The sequence below is a fragment of the Rissa tridactyla genome, chromosome 2, assembly GCF_028500815.1.
Source record: "Rissa tridactyla isolate bRisTri1 chromosome 2, bRisTri1.patW.cur.20221130, whole genome shotgun sequence".
NCBI lineage: Eukaryota > Metazoa > Chordata > Aves > Charadriiformes > Laridae > Rissa > Rissa tridactyla.
In genome coordinates, this window is record NC_071467.1 from 135,924,543 (window position 1) to 135,944,720 (window position 20,178).

The 20,178-nt window shown below is 38.7% G+C and overlaps 1 long non-coding RNA gene across 2 annotated transcripts in view; it reads right to left on the reverse strand.

Annotated features, from left to right (window-relative positions):
* Nucleotides 1-3,905: 3,905 nt before the first annotated feature.
* Nucleotides 3,906-20,178, reverse strand: part of LOC128905427 (uncharacterized) — a 49,397-nt gene continuing 33,124 nt past the window's right edge. The window contains exons 6-8 of one of the 2 annotated variants that reach the window (XR_008464870.1): nucleotides 18,950-19,167; nucleotides 10,026-10,124; nucleotides 3,906-9,202 (exon numbers count right to left, since the gene is read on the reverse strand). This is a non-coding gene — a long non-coding RNA (uncharacterized LOC128905427). Of the gene's footprint in view, nucleotides 10,125-18,949; nucleotides 19,168-20,178 lie in introns of both variants that reach the window. The other variant, XR_008464869.1, reaches the window with a different exon arrangement.

A 20,178-nucleotide genomic window follows, 5' to 3' on the forward strand; every position in this document is an offset into this window, starting at 1 on the left:
CAAAAGGCAACTGGATAGGAATGAGAAAGGGTAACTTCAGTTTTAGCCCAGCAAAGAAAGGAAAGAAAAAGGGAGATGTGATCAGGACAGGAAAGCTCCAAAGAGCAGAAACTTGGCACCTGTTCTTCAGGTGTTTCACAGTAGGGATTGACTGATTGATTGATTGATCCCAAAGGACAGCACTGTAAGACTGTCACACTGAAGTTTGACACTCATGCTCTTTTCGCTGTACATTTGTGGTCATTGTTGACAGAGGATAAAATCTATACTCACAAATCAGGATTTCAGCTTAAAAATTCTCTTTCTCTCTCTTCTGTCTTCAAGAAGATCTGGACACTTAGTGTGAAATACAGACAGTGATAGTAATTTAGAAAATTCTGGGCATTGTTACATCAATGGGAAAATGTTCCTTGATTTTAAGAATGTTATCTAAAAGCTTTACCAATGGTTGGAGAGTAGAAAGATAACACAAGAAGAGACTGTCAAAATTATGGCTATTTACCTTTGGGCATTTAAAAAGTAAGCACATGTGGATGGCTGACCCCTCTGGTACTGGGAGAGAGGAACCAGAACACAGCAACCTAGTCTATCAAGTTATGTTCCCAGATCAAAGGTAGCTAACAGCTGCTGGAAAGGGAAATAGAATAAGGAAAAATGCAGGCCTTTGGAATGATATGAATCAAAGCAATAAAAAAAATTTTTTGAGAGGAATTCTGAAGCAGCTGATATTGGAAAACCTGGTAAGTATACACTTTGTACGAATTCAAAACCTAATTACCTTTCAAGATAGGCATTACCTTTCAGATAGATAGGCATTTGGTGGCTTGTCTTCAATATGCATTCTAGGTGAGTTCAGAAAATATTCAAAAGTTAGGAGTTAATTAAACATCCGGTCCAGGAAAGGATAAAGGTGATTTTGCAGGCTCACTGCAAGTGAGTTAGGCTGGTTTACATGAGGGATGCATCTTCTCTCTGAAACAGAGAAAATATCTGACAGCCAGGATGACTAATACAATTTATTTAGAGTTCGGTAGGTCATACATAAAAAAGATTTGGAACTGCTTTTTTTCTTTCTTTCTTTTTTTTTCCCTTTTGTTTTTCTTTCCCCTACTTGAAGGAAATTGGATTTGCAAAATTCTTCTCTCCCACTTGTCCAGAATTAGGTGGAGAGCTTAATTCTGAGCAACAAGAAAAATAAACTCGCTATCTCTACCCTTTCATTCTGATAAAGGCTTGGAAAATGGGCCTGTAGGATGATAATTATGTTGTTTTCAAAGCTGAAGACTGTTTTAATGGAAATATGTATCAAATATTTTCCTACTCACTGAAAATGCTTTTCATTTTTAAAAACTTTCAAGTGTTTCAGGAAATATTTTGAACTTTATAGCTCCACCCTCCTACTGACAAACCCATATTAGAAAAACCAAAATATTTCCAACTAAGCATCAACAATTGCCTGTGCTCATAGAACTAAACACAGTGTTTTAGTAATACCTTGTCAGCACTGCCACGGTTTGATAAAGTAGATCTTCACTGGAACAGTTCTTCCTTTCCTTGCAGCTATATACATACACGTTCTGATATATGTGCAAAGAAAGCTCTTTTTCTCAGTTGCAGTCTTTTCATGAACAGCGTAGTAGAATCTGTGCTGTAACCTCTCCCAGCCAGAGAGTCTGCTGTGTAGACTGCCCAGAAATATAATGATGTGTTTGGAGTGTGTGTGGATGGCACTCTTCCTCCACTTTATTAGATCAAGTCATAGTATTTAATCTCGTTGCACACTTTAGATTGTGCAAAAAGAACAGAGACTGTTTTGTACATTGTCAGCACCTGACTTTGTAGACCAGACTGAATTCTGGAAATTCAAGCCAGAGCTCCAGTGTGTGGTACTGATTCTCCAAACCACAGCCAGCACTGGGCAGTGCCCTCCGATGTGATGCAATGTAAAGAATAAAAGGATCTTGAGGGATGACAGTGATGATTCTTAAGAGAAATGTGACATGTGGTGTTGCAGGTAGGATTTTAACAATGGGAGAGTTTTGCCAATAGGGATGATGCTTACTGTTGAAGACAACCTCTGTTCTGAAGGGAAGCCTTCAGAACATAGGGCAGGAGTGACCATGAAGAATTTCTCCCCGTTTTCTTTGGTGATAGTGGACAGCAGATGGGATTTCTGAAACTAGAGTGAGAAATCTTTTAGGGAATTAAAAGGTGGAGAGGAAAAGCCTGACTCATTTGTCATTCAAGGATTTTCTAAAGTTCTTGGACTCAATTTACCTACTAATAAGAAACTGAGAATCACCTATGAACGAGAAAGGAACAAGAAATATGAATAAGTCTAACAGTAGTGATTTTTTTCTTTTATTCTCATATATAGTCAGTTCATATGTCATTTGTTTTTTTTATTGATTTATGAGGACTTCATCTGACCACTCTTTGTTCCTGTGAAGTTTAACAAGCACAAAATCAATGGATTGACTTACATTGCACCCAAAATCTATGAACTGCCTTTTGTTTCTTGAATTTTCTAAGTGATGTCATTTAACATAGAACTACTCCAAAACTGCTTTTCTGATGACAGATAAGATTAACTGAGACATGTCTACTATAATCCTTGCATTTGCATTTATCGGTCCTGTAGATGTGAACTAGAAAAATATAATTTACAACAAAATTGGTATAAAAGAGATGACTTTAAGCATACTGACCACACACAATCAGTTAAAGCAGATGGGGTTCATCTCTTCCAGAGCTTTAAATGTAACTCTTTGCACAGGATTCCGCTCCTAGGAATTCTTACATGATACAAATTCCCTAATGCTTTACTTAACTATTATCAATCTGTGGCCTAGATTACACTTAAAAATATAGAACAGGACCTTCAGTTCCCATGTTTCCAGCTCCTACTTTAATCAACGTGAGTTTGTGGATATTCAGGGCTTTCCAGCATCAAATACGTTATATGGCACTCATTCTTCTTTCCCACAGGACTCTGAATAAATATTAATTAAAATTAAGCTAAAATGCTCAGCTTTTTAAATATGTATTTTTTTTTCAAATGTACTTTTCTTCTGGATAACAAATGTGAATACAGTCTTATTTCCTGCCTAACTTACTTTCCCATGCCTGCATGTTTTCTTCTTTTTTGTCCTTTTTTGTACGAAGGAAAGAAATAGTTTTGTAGAAAGCTGAACCCACAAAATCCACTGGGTATTGTTCTATGCTAGAGATTGCTAAGCATAGTATGCTAACAATGGGCCAAATACTGTATTAATTTCTCTGGGATAACTTTTGGAATCTGGGAATTGTGCTCATTGAAGGAGGAGAGCGGAGCCTTACCATACAACAGAATGCCCAGAATGCTTTCCTGAGCTCATTTGTCTATCCTGCTGCATAAGGTTTCTGTATACCACTGATCTTTCACCTGGCAAGCTAATGCAGTAAGTTCTGATGCCTTAAAATAATACAAAAATGCTAATACTTTAAGCCTTTGTGTTATACCCAAATAGCTGGCCAACGTCTGATATTGTTATCTGGAATATGAGAAAGGAATTTTTCTGATTATGCTCCATTTTGGCTCACCCTTAAATCTTGATCTGATTGCTAACATGTCTCAAACACACACTTCAGGCTCTCTGCTCTTGGTTGTGTGACATGTATTAATTGGGATTAAACATTCATTGCAGTGAACTGAGAGTCAAACATGGAAATGTAAGGGGAGGATAAAGTTTGGGGCTAGTAAGCGTGTTTAGAATGACAGTGGTGCCTACAGAGCTGGTAAGACCAGGGACTTACGTCCTTAGAGAAGGGAGAAATTTGAACTGGATGACAGAGAAGAGAAGAATGATGTGATATTATAGTGTATGGTAGGGGTTAGGTCTGATTTTAAGAATGGGCTTAAACTTCTGTCTAACTGACATTGTAAACACACCTTTGTGTAAGGCTATGTCCTCTGCATGGCTTTGGAGACGGGGGTAAGGGGGAGCATGGAAAGCACTTAACAAGTTTCTCACAGAACACTTTTGTGTATCTCAGCATAACTTTTCCTTGAAGCCCAGGCCAGAGTTCTCACTTTGCAATTTCTTGGAAAGTACTGCATGGAGTCAGATAGGGGTTATGGCATTTATAACCCTGAATGTAGTTATTAGTAACAATTTCCAGTTGCTGACAAAGGCAAAGCACCACACAGTTGCTCCATAAACAAATATTTATATATAATACATGAAAAGTGTAAACAGCTTTTACAGTGTTTCTTAAATAATTTCTCAATGCGATCAAGAAGTTAACCTACAAGTGTTTCTTCCTGAACAGACTAGTACAATCTGTTGTTATTACCATATACACTCACAGAATTAAAGTTTGTCTCGTAACATTGACTTATAATGTAAAGAATCAGCACTACATTTGGATTTCAGTGCTTTAACAAATATATATGAGGACATTCTTTTATGTGTAATCTCCATTTCAGAAATTATTTCAGTCTGTGTGGCCTTGAATACAGAGGTGCAACTTGGATTTTTTTTTTTATAGCTGGCAAAAAGATTTTCAGTGCTTCTCAGGCCTTTCCAAAATGTTTCTCTTGTCAGCAAACAAGGGTTTGGCAGAGCCTTATAACTAGACGTATTCAGCCCTTTTTCATGACTTGCTTGCATCGGCTTGTGTGTGGGCAAAGAAAAAAATCAAGTATTGCCAAACCTGAGCACTCAAACATTATGAATTGAGCTCCAGAAATTCAGCAAACTGCTTTAAAATTCATGAACTTAAAAAAAATATAATAATGTATTGAAGAGAAGGGTCTTTCCATCTGCTCTGTGATGGTTGAGCATTTTGACTCATAATTTAAAACTTTCCCCTGCAGCCAATACAAACCTAAATCTATTTTAAAGGGGAAAATTGCACTTAAATTCATGTATCTTTGCAAGATTCCAGAAGTTGGCCTTTTAGGAACACCACCAAATAGCAGCAGACTTGCAGTAAAATTACAGTAACTGCTGACATTGAAAGTGTGTAATCTGCAGCAACAGCATTAAAGGTTTTGGGATGAGAACTAACAGCAACATCATTCTTTCTCTATCATTCAGTTTATCCTCTAGCCAAGACCCTTGAGCTTCCAGTAACACCTGTGTGTATGACTAGAACTGGGCGGAAAGTAGCAATCCCATTTCACAGAGTATTTGGTTATTTTAGAATTTAATTTCATTCACACAAAACTGAATTTAGACATTCTTTTTGAAATAGTGTGCTCATCTTCAGACAGCTTTACTTGAAGTCCATACTCAGAGGGAGCACTTTGGAAAATGGCATTGGCTTCATGGTGTCCTTCAAATACTCTAAAGAGCTTTGAGTGGAGAAGTCAAAAAAGCTTCACTGCCCTGGAGTTTCGAAAGAATATGGTGTTTTGTCAAAATGGAAGCTTTTCAGGTTTGTTTGGTTGCTTTTGGGAAGAGAAAAAATACTTGTTGGCCAGGTTAGAGAAAAAGAGATAGGTCCCATTCAGCTTTTTTTGTTGTTGTATGGATGAAGAACTATTCTTTATATCAAACCAAGAATTTGAACCTCTGATGTCCCAGGCTTTTGTAATAACCACCATGTGAGAGACAGTTGAATTCCTCCAGCATAAATCTGCCACACACATACAAATTTGAGCAGCTTTGTTTTCATTCCAATATGGAAAAGGCTTTCGTGTTTGCTTGGAATAAAAAAAAAAAGAAAAAAAAAAGAAAAAGAAGTTGTTCTGGAGTCAGTAGTAGCCTGGAAGCCTTAGGAAGCTCCAGCTCGTAGGGAAGTCTGCCGGCCCTGGACCCTAAGGGACAGGGAGCGTGGGAGTGAGGATCCTCCAGCTACTCCTTCCGGCTCCCAGTTCACCTGGGGATGCTTCTGCTGGGCTGGATGCAAACACAGTTGAACAGGAGACCACGGCCTGCTCCAGAATCTGGCTGGTATATGGCACAATATCAACAGATGTGAATTATATCTCTATAACTATACTGATATAGATAGATCACTCTCTCTCTCTGCATATATACTTGAATGTACTTATGCATATACACTTTAAGAATTTAATTTTGGCAAATCCCAACTGAAGAAAAAAATGGCTTGTGAATTTTTTTGACTTACTCTCTTGCTGACCAGTCTCCTGCCTAACTTAGATCTGAGCCTTTGAGAGTGTAAGAAGTGCTAAACAGCCTGACTGCACTGGTGACTTATTCAGGAAAAACCCCAAAATGTGTATGTCTAATTACTCTACACTCTCTAGCTGAAGCCTTCACTTCTGCTATCTTCATGTAGGCAGTCACATGGTTCAAACAAAACATATTTCTTCCCTCCTTTTTTAGAAATAACAAAATGTTGACATTTGACACACAAGTTGTACAAGTAACAAGGAAGCTGGATGTGTGTGTTTTTGAAAAGCATCAGTTTTGCTTTTCCCTCTCTTTGGGAACCTCCCTGAAAATTTGACTTCGTTCCAATTTCTTCAACAATTGGCCAAGACATAATTCCCAAATTTCCCTTTCCATCTCTCCCCACTGAACAATATTCTGCTTCCCCTGACATGTCTGCTAACTTTTCTGGGAATGTTTATACAGACCACAATAAGCTCAATATTTTCAAGATGAAAATCCACAGCAGCTTTTCTTCTGCCAGCCTCTGACCATCAGCTCTTTTCTTTTTTTCTGTTTAACGCCAATGTTAAAGTCAACCTTTCTCTCCCTCTGTGTGCAGCTGAGTTGTTATTTACATGCATCCCACACATCCAGAACCCTGTGTATTGTTTCCCTCTGCTCAGTCTTCAGTCTGCATCCCTTTCCCTTTGTCCTCCATTGCCAAGATTCTGGTTCATACTGTGCTTATCTCATGTCCTAACTGCATTTCTCTTCTAGTTTACCCCTCCACACTATGCCACGAAATCATTACATACAGCTCCTGAGAAATCCTTCTTGTACTTTTCCCCGACCACTCAGGGGGAGTAGAAATCAGATGAAGATGTGAAATTCAAGCTCTTCTTTTCCATATTCCACATTCCTCTCACTCGGTTCTCTTCTCCTTTGCCATATCCCAAAGCCTCTTCTGAGCAATTTTACAGAGGTTAGCCTTTTAGTTATTTTGGTCCCATTGTAAAGCATTCTACTTCACAAGATCTCCAATTATACTGCTGTAAAGTATTAGTGATTTTTCTCCTTATCTTATAAAGTGGGCCCTGTTTAAACACTGCTGCTAGCTTCTATAGAGATCAGATTTTTATTGTACTTTGGCACAGCCAATGATGTATGTAGAGAGGTCTATTTATATAGAACTCAAGTGTTTAGCTCTTAATTACCAGACTGCATCCATTATTCATCCATCTCTGCATCCAGAGACTCTCTGTAGCAAAGTCTTTTACCAATAGGAAACATTCATTCTCCCTTCTGTCTTTCTGAATGCTTCAAAAGGAATAAGTGAATTAGCTATAGCAAATACACTTTTTAAAACTGGAATTACATTGTTTAGCTATTACACCATCCGGTAAAATGACATATGAAACTATGTCATTTCATCCCCCCAAAGCAGTAATGGTTTATGCCTGTTCAACTGTTATGCTTCGTGGCCTTAATTCCTAGGCAGAACTTCTGGAATCTGCTTTCTGAGATTAGCAGTGCCCTCTTGCCTGATTTTAAACAAAAATAATTGGAAAGGCACATGTACCAGCTTCCAGTTTATAAGAGTTCATTATTTGAAATCCCCTGAGCTCCTCCAATTAGAAAACAACTTTTTGACTTAATATCCTTCAATTGTTAAAAACTTGCGTCACTGAGAGATCACAGTGAAACGTAAAGGTCCCAGCGCATTGGCACTTGATTGTGAGGGGATGTGATTGTTCCACATTTAGACTGGAAAGGGTTAGGAACTCCGCTTCCCAATGTGCTTAATGAATGAAAGGAAAATTGGACCCTTGAGCCAGAGGCAATGACCTAACTGAGTGAAAAATGTTTGCAGGTTAACAAGGGCAACTGTTCCTTGCTATAATTCCCACTGGAGGTGAATGACAAAAAAGGCCAATAAACCTCAGACTTTGGATTATTTATTAACCTGTTTTCTTCCTAGAAGAAAAGACCTTACTGTAGATCTTGGAAGACACAACTGAAAAAAAAGTGTCCTTTTACAAAGGGTAAATAAATGACCAATGTGCACTGCTTAAAAAGAGTAAGGTGTAATATTTTGTATCATTGTACTCTCTGTGATCAGTCCGATTTTTAAAAACGCGACTTCACTGGGACTGAAATGCAAGGAGAGTAAAAATAAAATTGTGATTAAATGACAGTAATTTAAGCCATATTAGAACAAAAATGTAACTGGAAATGACATATAAGCATTGTTGACACTGAATCAGAAAAACATTTTTTATGTCTTGTCTTTACAAGCACTGCTGCCTAACATGCTGACACAGCAAATCTGTAGCTTTCCTACAAGTATGCAGAAACTAGGGTGTGGTGGGATAGTCAAGTGTCCTGATGCGGACTGGAGCCTCTCTAGTTGGAAGTCATGCAATTCATTTTTCACCCCGGAGGGCAGACTTGGTTTCCAATCTAAACCGGTTGTCATGAAGTAATGGAAAGATTCCTGTTGTCTTCACTGAGATCAGGTCTGGAGCCTAGCACAGAGGCGATGGAAAAAAATCGCAGGGTAAATGCAGAACAACGCAGGAAAAGCCTTAAGACTCGTAATAACCAGTAGAGCAGCTGTCAAACTACCTTTACAAAAAAAAATCTAAGTGATGCTTTTTCAGGAAACAATGTAGACTAGTCAGGAGAGAATTGAAGGGTATGATCCAAAGTTGAGCTGTTTCAGTGGGCTTTGTATTGTATTAGTCCCTAACAGAATATACAAATAACATATTGCTTCCTGTATTTGAAGTGCCAAAAATGAGACAGTTGCAAGAATTCTGCAAACCATATGTCTGAATCAGTCTGGGACTAAAGCAAAAGGAAGGAATATGCATTTACATAATGCAACTCTCTCGGCAACATAGATATGATACCCATAATGCATAGAGGTATTTTCAGTGAGGGGAGCTCATTCGACTTTCATGTTAAAACAACCCTGTGTTTTTCAAAATGCTCTTTCCTTACCTTGTTGTGTACCTGCAAATGAAAAGGCGAACACCGTATTTATCTGTTGCTTTCCTCTCTGAATGACAGAACAGCCTTCCTGCTCAGATCTCTTCCTGCAAATGTATGACTAACTTTAGTTGTGTGTTTGCAAGTCTTGTTGACTTCAAAATGGCTAGACAATTTATATTTGATTATTAATTCTAACTAAAGAAAATATTTGAGAGAAGCAGACCTGTGCATTCTATCCCAATGCAGGTCACAGTACCTTTGTAAGAAGACATAACTTCAGTTGGAGATCTTATCTGCTATCTTGTATGAATACACAGAAATAATATCCTAAAGATGGATTTTGTTTCTATAAATTAAGATGATTTTAAAATAAAAGGTGTTTTAGCACTAACAGTGCGTAATTTATTTCTTTTAAATGATACTTAGCCTATACTATTGCCCTTTACTTGATTCTTATGTTGAACTTGCATTTTGTGCATTGCCTGTGTCAGTCAGAAACAAAATGTCCAGTGACATCTGCTAGCAATGAGCCTATGGACTTTTGCTTGTCTGGGACTCCGTATGTACTTTTCTGCCCCCTTACCTAAACCAATACATATCTGAATTCTTAATAACCTTTTAAGAATTAAAAAAAAAAAGGCTATTCAGGATTTGTGATAGACTGCAAGATTTGAAACAGGACAAACCATTGAACAGACCAAGTCATTGAAAACAGTTTTGTAAATAACTGAGCATGTAACAGAAGAGGCAAATATCTGTGGCAGTAATAAGGAAAAGTGGATGAGTTAGATCTGGTCAAAAAATCGTGTATAAGAGCTCAAATTTAAATATGTCTGTAAGGCTAAGATTCAGACACACAAAGCAGACCTTGCGAAACACCAGATATGTTGAGAGGGTATGTGTGGCTGAGTTGCGTTCATTACTCACGTTGTCATCTTCTCATAGACATTTGTTCTGTTCTGCAGGGTTTCACCTATAGGAAACGAGTTGCTTGAAGGACGGTGTCACCTGTTTTGCTGTGTTGTTCTTGTCATGGAGAAGGGAAGGCAATAGTCATTAACAGTCTCGGAAGGCTCTTGTAGATCCTAAGTACTGTATAACTGTAGCATAAAAATTTGTTTTGTTTCTATTGCTGTCAGTAGAAGTGCCCCTGCATACTGCAGGCAGGTAAGAATTGTGCTTTCACAACAATGCAACATGCGAGCTAAACTGAGAGTCTTTGATAGTGTAATAAGATATTCTGCCTTCAGGATGCAGAGCAGCTTGAGGTATAAAGAATCATAGAGTCATTTAGGTTGGAAAAGGACTTTAAGATCGTCAGGTCCAACCATCAACCTAACACTGCCAGAAACACCACTAAACCATGTCCCTAAGCACCACATCTACCTGTCTTTCAAATACCTCCGGGAGCAGTGACTCAACCACTTCCCTGGGCAGCCTGTTCCAATGCTTGATAACCCTTTCAGTGAAGAAATTTTTCCTAATATCCAATCTAAGCCTCCCCTAGTGCAACTTGAGGCCATTTCCTCTCGTCTTATCGTTTGTTACTTGGGAGAAGAGACCAACCCCACCTTGCTACAACTTCCTTTCAGGTAGTTGTAGAGAGCAATAAGGTCTCCCCTCAGCCTCCTTTCTCCAGACTAAAGAACCCCAGTTCCCTCAGCTGCTCCTCATAAGACCTGTGCTCTAGGCCCTTCACCAGCTTTGCTGCTCTTCTTTGAACGTGGTCTAGCATCTCAGTGTCTTTCTTGTAGTGAGGGGCCCAAAACTGAACACAGTATTTGAGGTGCGGCCTCACCAGCGCTAAGTGTAGGGGGAGAATCATTTGCCTAGTCCTGCTGGCCACACTATTTCTGATACAAACCAGGATGCTGTTGGCCTTCTTGGCCACCTGGGCACACTGCTGGCTCATATTCAGCCAGTTGTTGACCAATGCCCCCAGGTCCTTTTCCACCAGGAAGCTTTCCAGTCACTCTTCCCTAAACCTATAGCATTTTGTGGGGTTGTTGTGACCCAAGTGTGAGACCCGACACTTGGCCTTGTTGAACATCGTACCAATGGCCTTGGTCCATTGATCCAGCCTGTCCAGAACCCTCTGTAGAGCCTTTACCCTCAAGCAGGTCTACATTCACCCCTCCAACTTGGTGTCATCTGCAAGCTTACTGAGGGTGCACTCGATCTCCTTGTCTAGGTTGTTGACAAAGAACTGGCCCCAATACTGAGCCCTGGTGAACACCACTTTTGACTATCCACCAACTGGATTTAAATGCATTCATCACAACTCTTTGGGCCCAGGCATCCAGCCATATTTTTAGCCAGTGAAGAGTACACCTGTCCAAGCCACGAGCAGCCAGTTTCTTCAGGACAATGCTGTGGGAAATGGTGTCAAGGACTTTGCTAAAGTCCAGGTAAACGACATCCACAGCGTTTCCCTCATCCACTAAGTGAGTCATCTTGTCATAGAAGGAGATCAGGTTAGCCTTTCATAAACCCATGCTGACTGGGCAGCTGCTTTCAAGAATGCATGCTTGAGATTAGCTGCCCAGGAGCAGCTGGCACTGCTACTCATGTAGATTCCCAGTTCTTAGGTCCAGTCTTCAATGTCATCCTTAGCACCACTGAATTAGTAGGTCTTACAGCTGTTCCTCACAGCCTGAGGCCTGGTTCCGCTGTTGGGAACTCTTCTCACCATGAAGTTGTAGATACTACAGAACCTTTCTCCTATCCTCTCTTTATGCAGAGCTAGTGCTACTAAGTTGGGTGCCTAAAGTTTTTATCCTGTGTATCTGTCTAGACAAGCCAGATATATTTCTGATTTTAAGAGGAAATTAAGTGAAAATTTGCCCATTGTTCCTGGATATTCGCTGCAAAGTTTCATCTCTTGTCTTTTTATTGCATATTCTAGGGAACGGGGAAAGTCTGCATAGTGGATCTTTTTATTAAAAAAAAGGAAAAGAAATCAAAATAATTAAAATGAAAAAATAACAAAGAAGAAAAAAAAAAGAAACCAGTGAGCAATATTTAGGTTAGTAGAAAAATGCTTCTTTGGGAAAGTAGCCAAATTGCTAACTATAAAAGGGTAGGAAGAAAAACTTTTGGTACCATGAAAAAATCATGAGTGAGTAGGAGGTTGGAACTACAGTGACTTGTAATTCAGCTCAGTTTGTAGTAAACCTGGATATGAACTTCTGAACTTGATTTTCCACTACCTTTCTAGTTTGGGATATTGGTAAGAAATTATTAATCATGAAATATATCAATTTCCTTCTGAGTAATGCGGGATATTGGTGACTCAGCTGTACTGTTCAGGGACTTGAAAAGCTTGCGGCTCTCAGTTATCATTTATAGTTCTTTATACCTATATACTTCTGTTTGTAATTTAGGTTCTTCTATATGTAATGTTTCAAGGTTTAAAAAATATAGTTTTCTTCTTCAGAGTCCTTTAAACATGGATAGACATTTTTCTCTCTTAAATTCTAAACAGACCAAAATTAAATTGCAGTTACAAGTTGAGTTACTTAATAAAATAAAGATTTTGGACACAAAATTTTTGTTTAATTTCTGCATAAACTCTGTTTTATTATTTAACTCAATTTTTGTAGGCAACTCTGCTACCACTTGACTACAGACTTTGGATGTTCTGCAGGAGAAAAAAAATTGGGCACGTACTGGAGTTTCAAAACATAGTCCATGTGTAGTAAAGCTTTTGTATTTTTTCCAACAAAAATGAAATCTTATTTTCTTTACTGGGTACTTTTCCCAGGAAAATAGTGTGTAAACTGAATAGGCCATGACACAGAGTTCCACAAAGGTGTTATAATGACCCTAAAAGCCTACTTATACACCAGTTGTTTCATACAATATTTGTAAACCTCACAAATGTTACTATACGTGCTTGCATTCATATCATCATTGGCTGTGATCTTGTCTCATAAATTAAGTAAGGTTGGGTCTTGTCAGTTCTTGGATAGGAGGCCTCCAAGGAAAACCCAGATGGTGCAGGCACTGATAGTGATTCAGTGGGAAGACCACCTACTGTGTTAGTACTCATTTTTCTTCTGGATTGAAATCATTGTGTTGGGAAGGATGGGGTTTTTTTCTGAGGTTAAAAATTAAGAACCTGACCAAAACTAAGTATTTCAAAGCATCATAATAATAATCCTATCACATCTTGCATAAAAGTCCAGAAGTTGTTCAAATATTGCCAGATGAAATCAGAAATATGGTAGTTAATTGAAGATGTCTTTTCCCCCTTCTTTTTTATTCTCCCTTCATTCTGCATCTATCCACCCACTTTGTGAAGTATTCACTGATAACTAACAACTAAAAGCAATTTTTATCTTCATCAGCATTTCCTGTAAGCTTTTGCAAAACACTTAAAACTCAAAAAGCATGACTGCAACAGAAACTGGGAATTCCCTCAGCTGGGAATTTGCAATTTGGTCCTTATCTTATTATTTCCTTCTGTGGCGTAGAGCAAATAAAATGTTAAAATGTGATCTGTTTTGCATTATTTCATTGACAAATGTCATTGTGTCTGCATTCCCCTCTGTGGGCTGGAATACCTGGTTACAGCACTCCTCTTAGGTAGAGCGGGGATGGGTGCAGGCATTAAACGGTGCTGCCTGAAAACCTTGGGCCAGGTGCACTGTGGCAAGTGAAGATCTATTTACTGTGCGTTATCTCAGTGGTGTGTATATTCTCCCTATTGCCTCCCAAAGTGTTAAATTGCTATTACAATGCGTCGTGGCAATACTTGTTTCGGGGAGGTGTTGGGTTTTTTTCCTGTTTCTTCTAATATTCTTTATAAAAAATGAAATTATTCACTGAACACAGACATTTGTCATGAAAGAGAGTTTTAAACACGAAAATTGGATGAAAAGCAGTTAAAGTAGAAACGAAGTGTAATCAATTCTGACACTATTCTGGCCACATGAAGCTTCTCATTATATAAGTTTAGGGCAGAAATTAAAGATACTTTTGCACAGTGTGTTTGTTGTTGCCCTAGATAGGACTGTGGTTTAAGGAACAGCAGATATCCTCGTGGGCGTACATAGGCTTCCTCAAAACTAAAATCTGAATGATATAATTGTGAGTTTTGTATGCAGATTGACAAGACTAGGATTGTTTTCTAAGGTTTGGCACCTAAAGTTTTGGCATGGAAAGAGATTTTCAAAACCTAGAAGCTTTCACAGCTGTAGAAAAAATATCTTCGACATTGACAATTGGCAATGTATTCATATTTATAAATAATGGATTTTTTTCACAGGGGATGTGAAAGACAGATTTGCCTTTACTCTTGGAGCCCAGTTGCTCTCTGTGTGCTGTATAAAAGAGTGTATAGTGGAGTAAAACTTCACATACAGTTGCAGATATTCTATCTATAGTGGTGTCATGGTTTCGGCTGGGATGGAGTTGACTTTCTTGCTGGCATCTAGTGTAGTGCTGTGTTTTGGATTTGGGATGAGAGTGGTGTTGATGGCACACTGAGGCTTTTGGTTGTTAAGCATTCAAGGCCTTTTGTGCTCCTCAAACCACCCTGTCAGTGAGTAGATTGGGAGCACACAAAAAGCTGGGAGGAAATACAGCCGAGACAACTGACCCCAATTTACCAAAGGGATATTCCATGCCTTGTGACGTCATGCTCAATATATAAAGCTGGGGGGAGAAGAAGGAACAGGGCGGGGAGGCGTTTGGAGTTATGGTGCTTGCCTTCCCAAGTAACCAGGAGATGGCTTTCCTAGTGATGGAGCCCTGATTTCCTGGAGATGGGTGAACACCTGCCTGCTGATGGGAAGCAGTGAGTGAATTCCTTGTTTTGCTTTGTTTGTGTCCATGGCTTTTGCTTTACTTATTAAACTGCCTTTATCTCAGCCCATAAGTTTTCCTTATTTTTTCTGATTCTTCTCCCCATTCCACTTTGCGGGGGCGGGGGTGGGGAGTAAGCAAGTGGCTGCATGATCCTAGTTGCCGGCTGGGGTTAAGCCACGACAAGTGGGTTCATTGAACTTGATCTTAATTCTTCATAAACATAAAATAGTTCTCAAGTCAAATAGTATTTTAAGGGAAAGTCACAAGGCAATTACATTTTCTGAAGATACCAGCAAGAAATCACAACCTAGTATGGAATAACTGCAGACTCTAATAATGTAAAAGTCTCCACTCATCCTAGGATTTCTCATTGAACGGGAGATGAAAGAAGAGGAAAAGGAAAATAATTAATGAATTTTGCTTATAGTTTCTAAAAGTTAGAGATAGAAGTTACGAAAATATACTTTGATCTTTATGTGGGTGTTATGAAAACTTTGCTGCTTGGAACTTGAGCTGTAGGATGGTATCTTCTTTAGATTCCAATAATTCGTGTTTTTCAAAACTAACCTGCATTCCTGGAAAATAAAATGGTAAATCTCACTTATTTTGGTAATGTTTCAGTTTTAGCAACTATTGTGATGGTGATGTTAAAAATATTCCTAGTGTAAACGCTACTAAAAGTACTAAACTGGAATAAATTAAACTCTGTATTTTCACTATATGCCCTCTGAAAATGTATGAGTGTAAATATGAGCAAGACTTGACACAAGGTCTGCTTTTGGTGGGGACAACAGAGTAGGGTGTGTTTTGGAATAATACACGATTTCTGCTCCCCATCAAAAACAGTGGTTGCAGCCATTGTGCTCAGACTTACGACTACTGCCTGTCTTCCACTACAACTTTGTAGGATGTCAGAGGTACCTCTGAGTCAAGGAGAGGACTGAGATGAAGGGATGGAGCAGCATGGCAAAGTGGCAAGATGAAGGAATCAAGCCTTAAGGGAAAGGAAGTTGGTTTTTTTGTGAGAGAACACTTTCTTCCAGGGCCTTGAATGGATCATGAGTTCTTGGGCGTCACCGTTTCTTCTCTGACAGCAAACGAAACCCTAACATAAATCCTCCTGTGGCTGTTAGCTCCTCCATTAACTCCCAGTGGCTAAAGTCTGCAGAGGATCTCAGTGTTACAACCCTGTTGTTAATCATGAGGTTGATAATATGATACCAACTGACAGATTTTTTTTCTGATTTGCATTTTTAAGAGAAAATAACATATACATAAACAACATAAAATATAGTTTTGTGGTGCTGAACTTTTCAAAATGTTGGTTGTACCAGAACTGAGGCTGCAGATAATTTATAGTTATATCCGCTGATTTCAAACATTTTCTTTGGTGGCAGGAGAGGAAAAGGTTGCTCTAATGCTGCTGCATGGTGGTTTTGCTTCCCCATTTTCAGAATGAAATGCTTTCATATCTCTTGTAATTTTGAATTAAATACAATACTAAAAACTACAAACAATTTTAGAAGTTTAATTAACAAAAACAGATGAGCTTCGGAGATCTTTCTTTCTTTTTATAGATTTGTGGGGCATGTTCAACATTATTTAACTGCAGAATTTCCTATGGAACACAGAGAGATAACCTGAATTCTTTTGGCATGCCTACTTATAAAAGGCTTTGCTTACATGTTTATCTGCTATTTCATTGGGAGGAAATTTCAGCATACAGGGTGAATTCATTAAGGGGTGAATCAGGATTTTGTAGCAACAGGAGTCATTCTTGCTTGTTGCAGAGGCTGGGAAATGTGCTGAATGAGTCAGGAACTGCAGAAGGTAGAAAGAACACCTTGCATGTACAGCAGCTCCATGGTGCCCTGATGATCTGGGTTCTCTTTCTACCTCTGCTTCCCGGAAGGTGGTGCCAGGCGACTCTATTGAAACTGGCTTCTCAAAGGCAGTCAGAAACTGTGTGCTATTTGCTTTCTGGGTGTCTGATGGCAGAGGCTATGAAGGACCAAGGTGCAGAACTAGTCAACGCTCACAACTGTAGCTAAAATGAATGGGGAACTGTAGCTTTAAAATCCATAGAATACTTGCTATGATAAGACTTTTTAAAGAAACCCCAATCCTACATGTGTGAAATTGGTCTGCCGGCTCCTAGCTATGGCTGTATTTCTCTTACTTCTGAATAAGAATGTGGCTGGTGATTTCCCCTGAATTTGTAGGGGTATTATCTTCATTTGTAGCTGATTGAAACACTATACAACTTAATGCCATTGTGAAATCTGAGAGAATCAACATAGATTCTTTCTTAAGACTGAGCTGTGTACCAAAATGTGACGTGAAGTTACACCTTGAATTATATAGATAAGAATGTTCACTAGATGCTTACTAAGAATATCCCCAATGAAATGAAGACTCTAAGAAAATACAGTATGGGATCACCTAGGGCAAGACAGTAATTGTCAAGTATATATTTAAGGGGACTGAATTAACATTGCTCAGACGGTGATAATAGAAGTTGTGTATTTTGACTGCTTTGCTATGAAACTTCAGTGTGCTTTCACTGTAAGGATGTATTTATGTGAGTGTAAGATGTTGACTAGAATGTTTCAGTAAAAAATAATTGTGGTTGGTACAAAGCTTTATTTATATTTCTTAGAAGCCAAAACTAACTGGAGTAAACTTTGTTTCTTCTATGTTGCTTGTTTTCCCTTTTTCACTGCTAGTGAGTTTCCTTTTATACTTCAACCTTATCATCAAACTGCGAGGGCGTTTAAGGACTGTTGAAGGCAGTGTCCAAATGAAGAGTGCTTATTCCACAATCCTAGTAAATTGGGAGTAATCCACTTATAATTATACTTGCAGTCTGCTAAACTGGAATATCCAGCTCAAAACCAAGCTCTTCTAGAACTTTGGGGTTTGATTTCAGATTTGTTAAGGCTTACTACCTCTGGGAGATTTTTAAAAATGAGACTGTCATTGCAGAATCAGCAGAGGGGATGACTTATTTAAAAAGCACATTGATGTAATAGGAATTAGGATGGATTAAAAGCTCTGATGGGAGGGTGTAAGTAGACACTCTGTATACGGTGCTCCCTAGATTACCTCTTCCTCTGTTTGGGTTTCTTGGTGAGATGCCTTCACTACTTTTACCAGAAACAGGTCCATATGATGTCCAGAATTTTCAAAATTGATTAAAGACTCTGAATATTGTCAGGTTCTGAGTATGCAACATGAAACATTGTTAAAGTTGCCTAATATTCAGAAAGTGCTCAACACCTCTTTTATGAAAATCTGTTTCCTTTGAGTCAGGCCCATAAAATTATTGGTCACCTCAGAACATATACATCAGTCTCCTTCCCCACTAGCAAAAAAACCCCAGCTGGACGAAACTGCTATTCTATAGCTTACCATGAACATCAGAGCTTGGCAGAATTTCACTACCTTCAGTTTTTTCCACCAGTGATGCATAACAGTGATTAAATAAGTTCTGTCCTCCTTTGGAATATGGCCACAGTTTAAATTGCTGAGAGGCAACTGAGTCAGATCAGGCTGAGTGCTACCTCCAAGCTCAGCCCCTTCTCCCAACCCAGTGTTCCCTCCCAGCCTCTGTGGTTTCCTCTTTTCAAAAAGCACCTCTCCATATTGCATTGGTTAGCTGCTTCTGAATTTGTATACAATATGATGTGAGGTAGCAGGCTCCCTGGACCACAGGTTTGTAATTTTACAACCTTAAAAGGTAAATTATTGATAGATTTCTGGTGCTCCAAAAATAAGTAAGTGGAATATTTACAGAGTAAGTTCTGGACATGATCTTTGCTTGAGTTTATTCTCCTGCCTGTTGCTCCCCCATGCTTCCCATGCCTCTAGACAGACTCAGTTTAATATCCATCCCAGATATACTGCCATCTCCAAGCTTCTGGCAGTCACTGTTATCTGTCACACTGATGTGCTACACAGGAAAATTGTTCTGCATTTTTTGGTGGAGAAATAAAAAGTTATTGGCATAGGTAGTTTGGAAGACAGAACAGCTTTCTTACCCAGTGAGATATTATTGTGTTTCAGAAGCATCTGAAGGGAGTCAAACTTAGTCCACGCATATGTTCAATTTCACATGGTGTGTTGAGGCCAAAATTTGGGGCCAGCTGCTCCTAAGTCTTTGGCATGTGCTTTGCTTTAACCACATTGAGCATTGCCTGTGTGTATGTGCTTGCACGGTTGTGGCCTCAGCTTCAGAGCCATATATGTGTTTCTTAGCCTTAAAAAAAGAGAAGAAAATACGTCATTTGGAGTTAAGTCTAGAAAAGTGGTTTGCTGTCTTTTGGCTTATTAAAATGCAGTAGTACCAGAAAATATAATGTGACAACTACAGCCTGACTTTTGTATCTATATGGGATAGACTTTAATATTGTTTTAAAACTTAGACGATATAGGAAATGAAGCCTCAAAACTCATGTATTTTTGTTGCATGTAAACTGGTACTTTTTTGTCACACATGAGGACAGACATTAAAAACAACTTTATAAAGTATTTATGAGGTTTTGATTTACCACAATTATTTTCTCTGGCTTTTAGAGTCTCTGAATAGTATCTTAATGCTAGATCATATTTTCTGACAACAGAACACCAGATACACTGTAATGATTTGGCATTCAGCCTTTTGGAATGAAGGCCAAAACTGGCTAAATAAATCTTTTCCAATAGCAAGGAGCAATGATTGCATTGTAAACTCTGGATAAATCTGTGATATTACAGAAAGCAACTGTTTTGCAATAAAATGACTTGAAAAAAAAAATCTATGGAAAAAATTTCCCGCACTGGAAAGACGCCAACATGGCATTATGCTACCAGAGTCTTCTATACTGGTGCAACTGAACATTTAATAATGTGACAGAAAGTTTTTTTCTTGATTATTACACTGAAGGTTGGGTGAGAATCCCAGAAGGGAGTAGTATTTAATAGAAATGTTAACTTTATTAATAACGTATAAAACGCATTGGGATTCCTAGTAGTCAATTCTACACATGGTTAAGAAAAGGCAGGTGGTCTGAGAAATAGCTTGGGCTCACGCTATGCAAGATTTCTGTCACGAGAGGCAAAGCTCTGAGCTGCTTTGTATTCAGCTGGGGACAGTGGAGTAAAATATTCATCAATCTGCATTTATTGTTAGTGGTGTATGACTGTAGGTCTTAGAAGCAATGCAGGAGATCAGGGCTGTTGTGCTAAACACTCTGCAAGTGTGTAGATAGACATCGTCCTCATCCAGAAG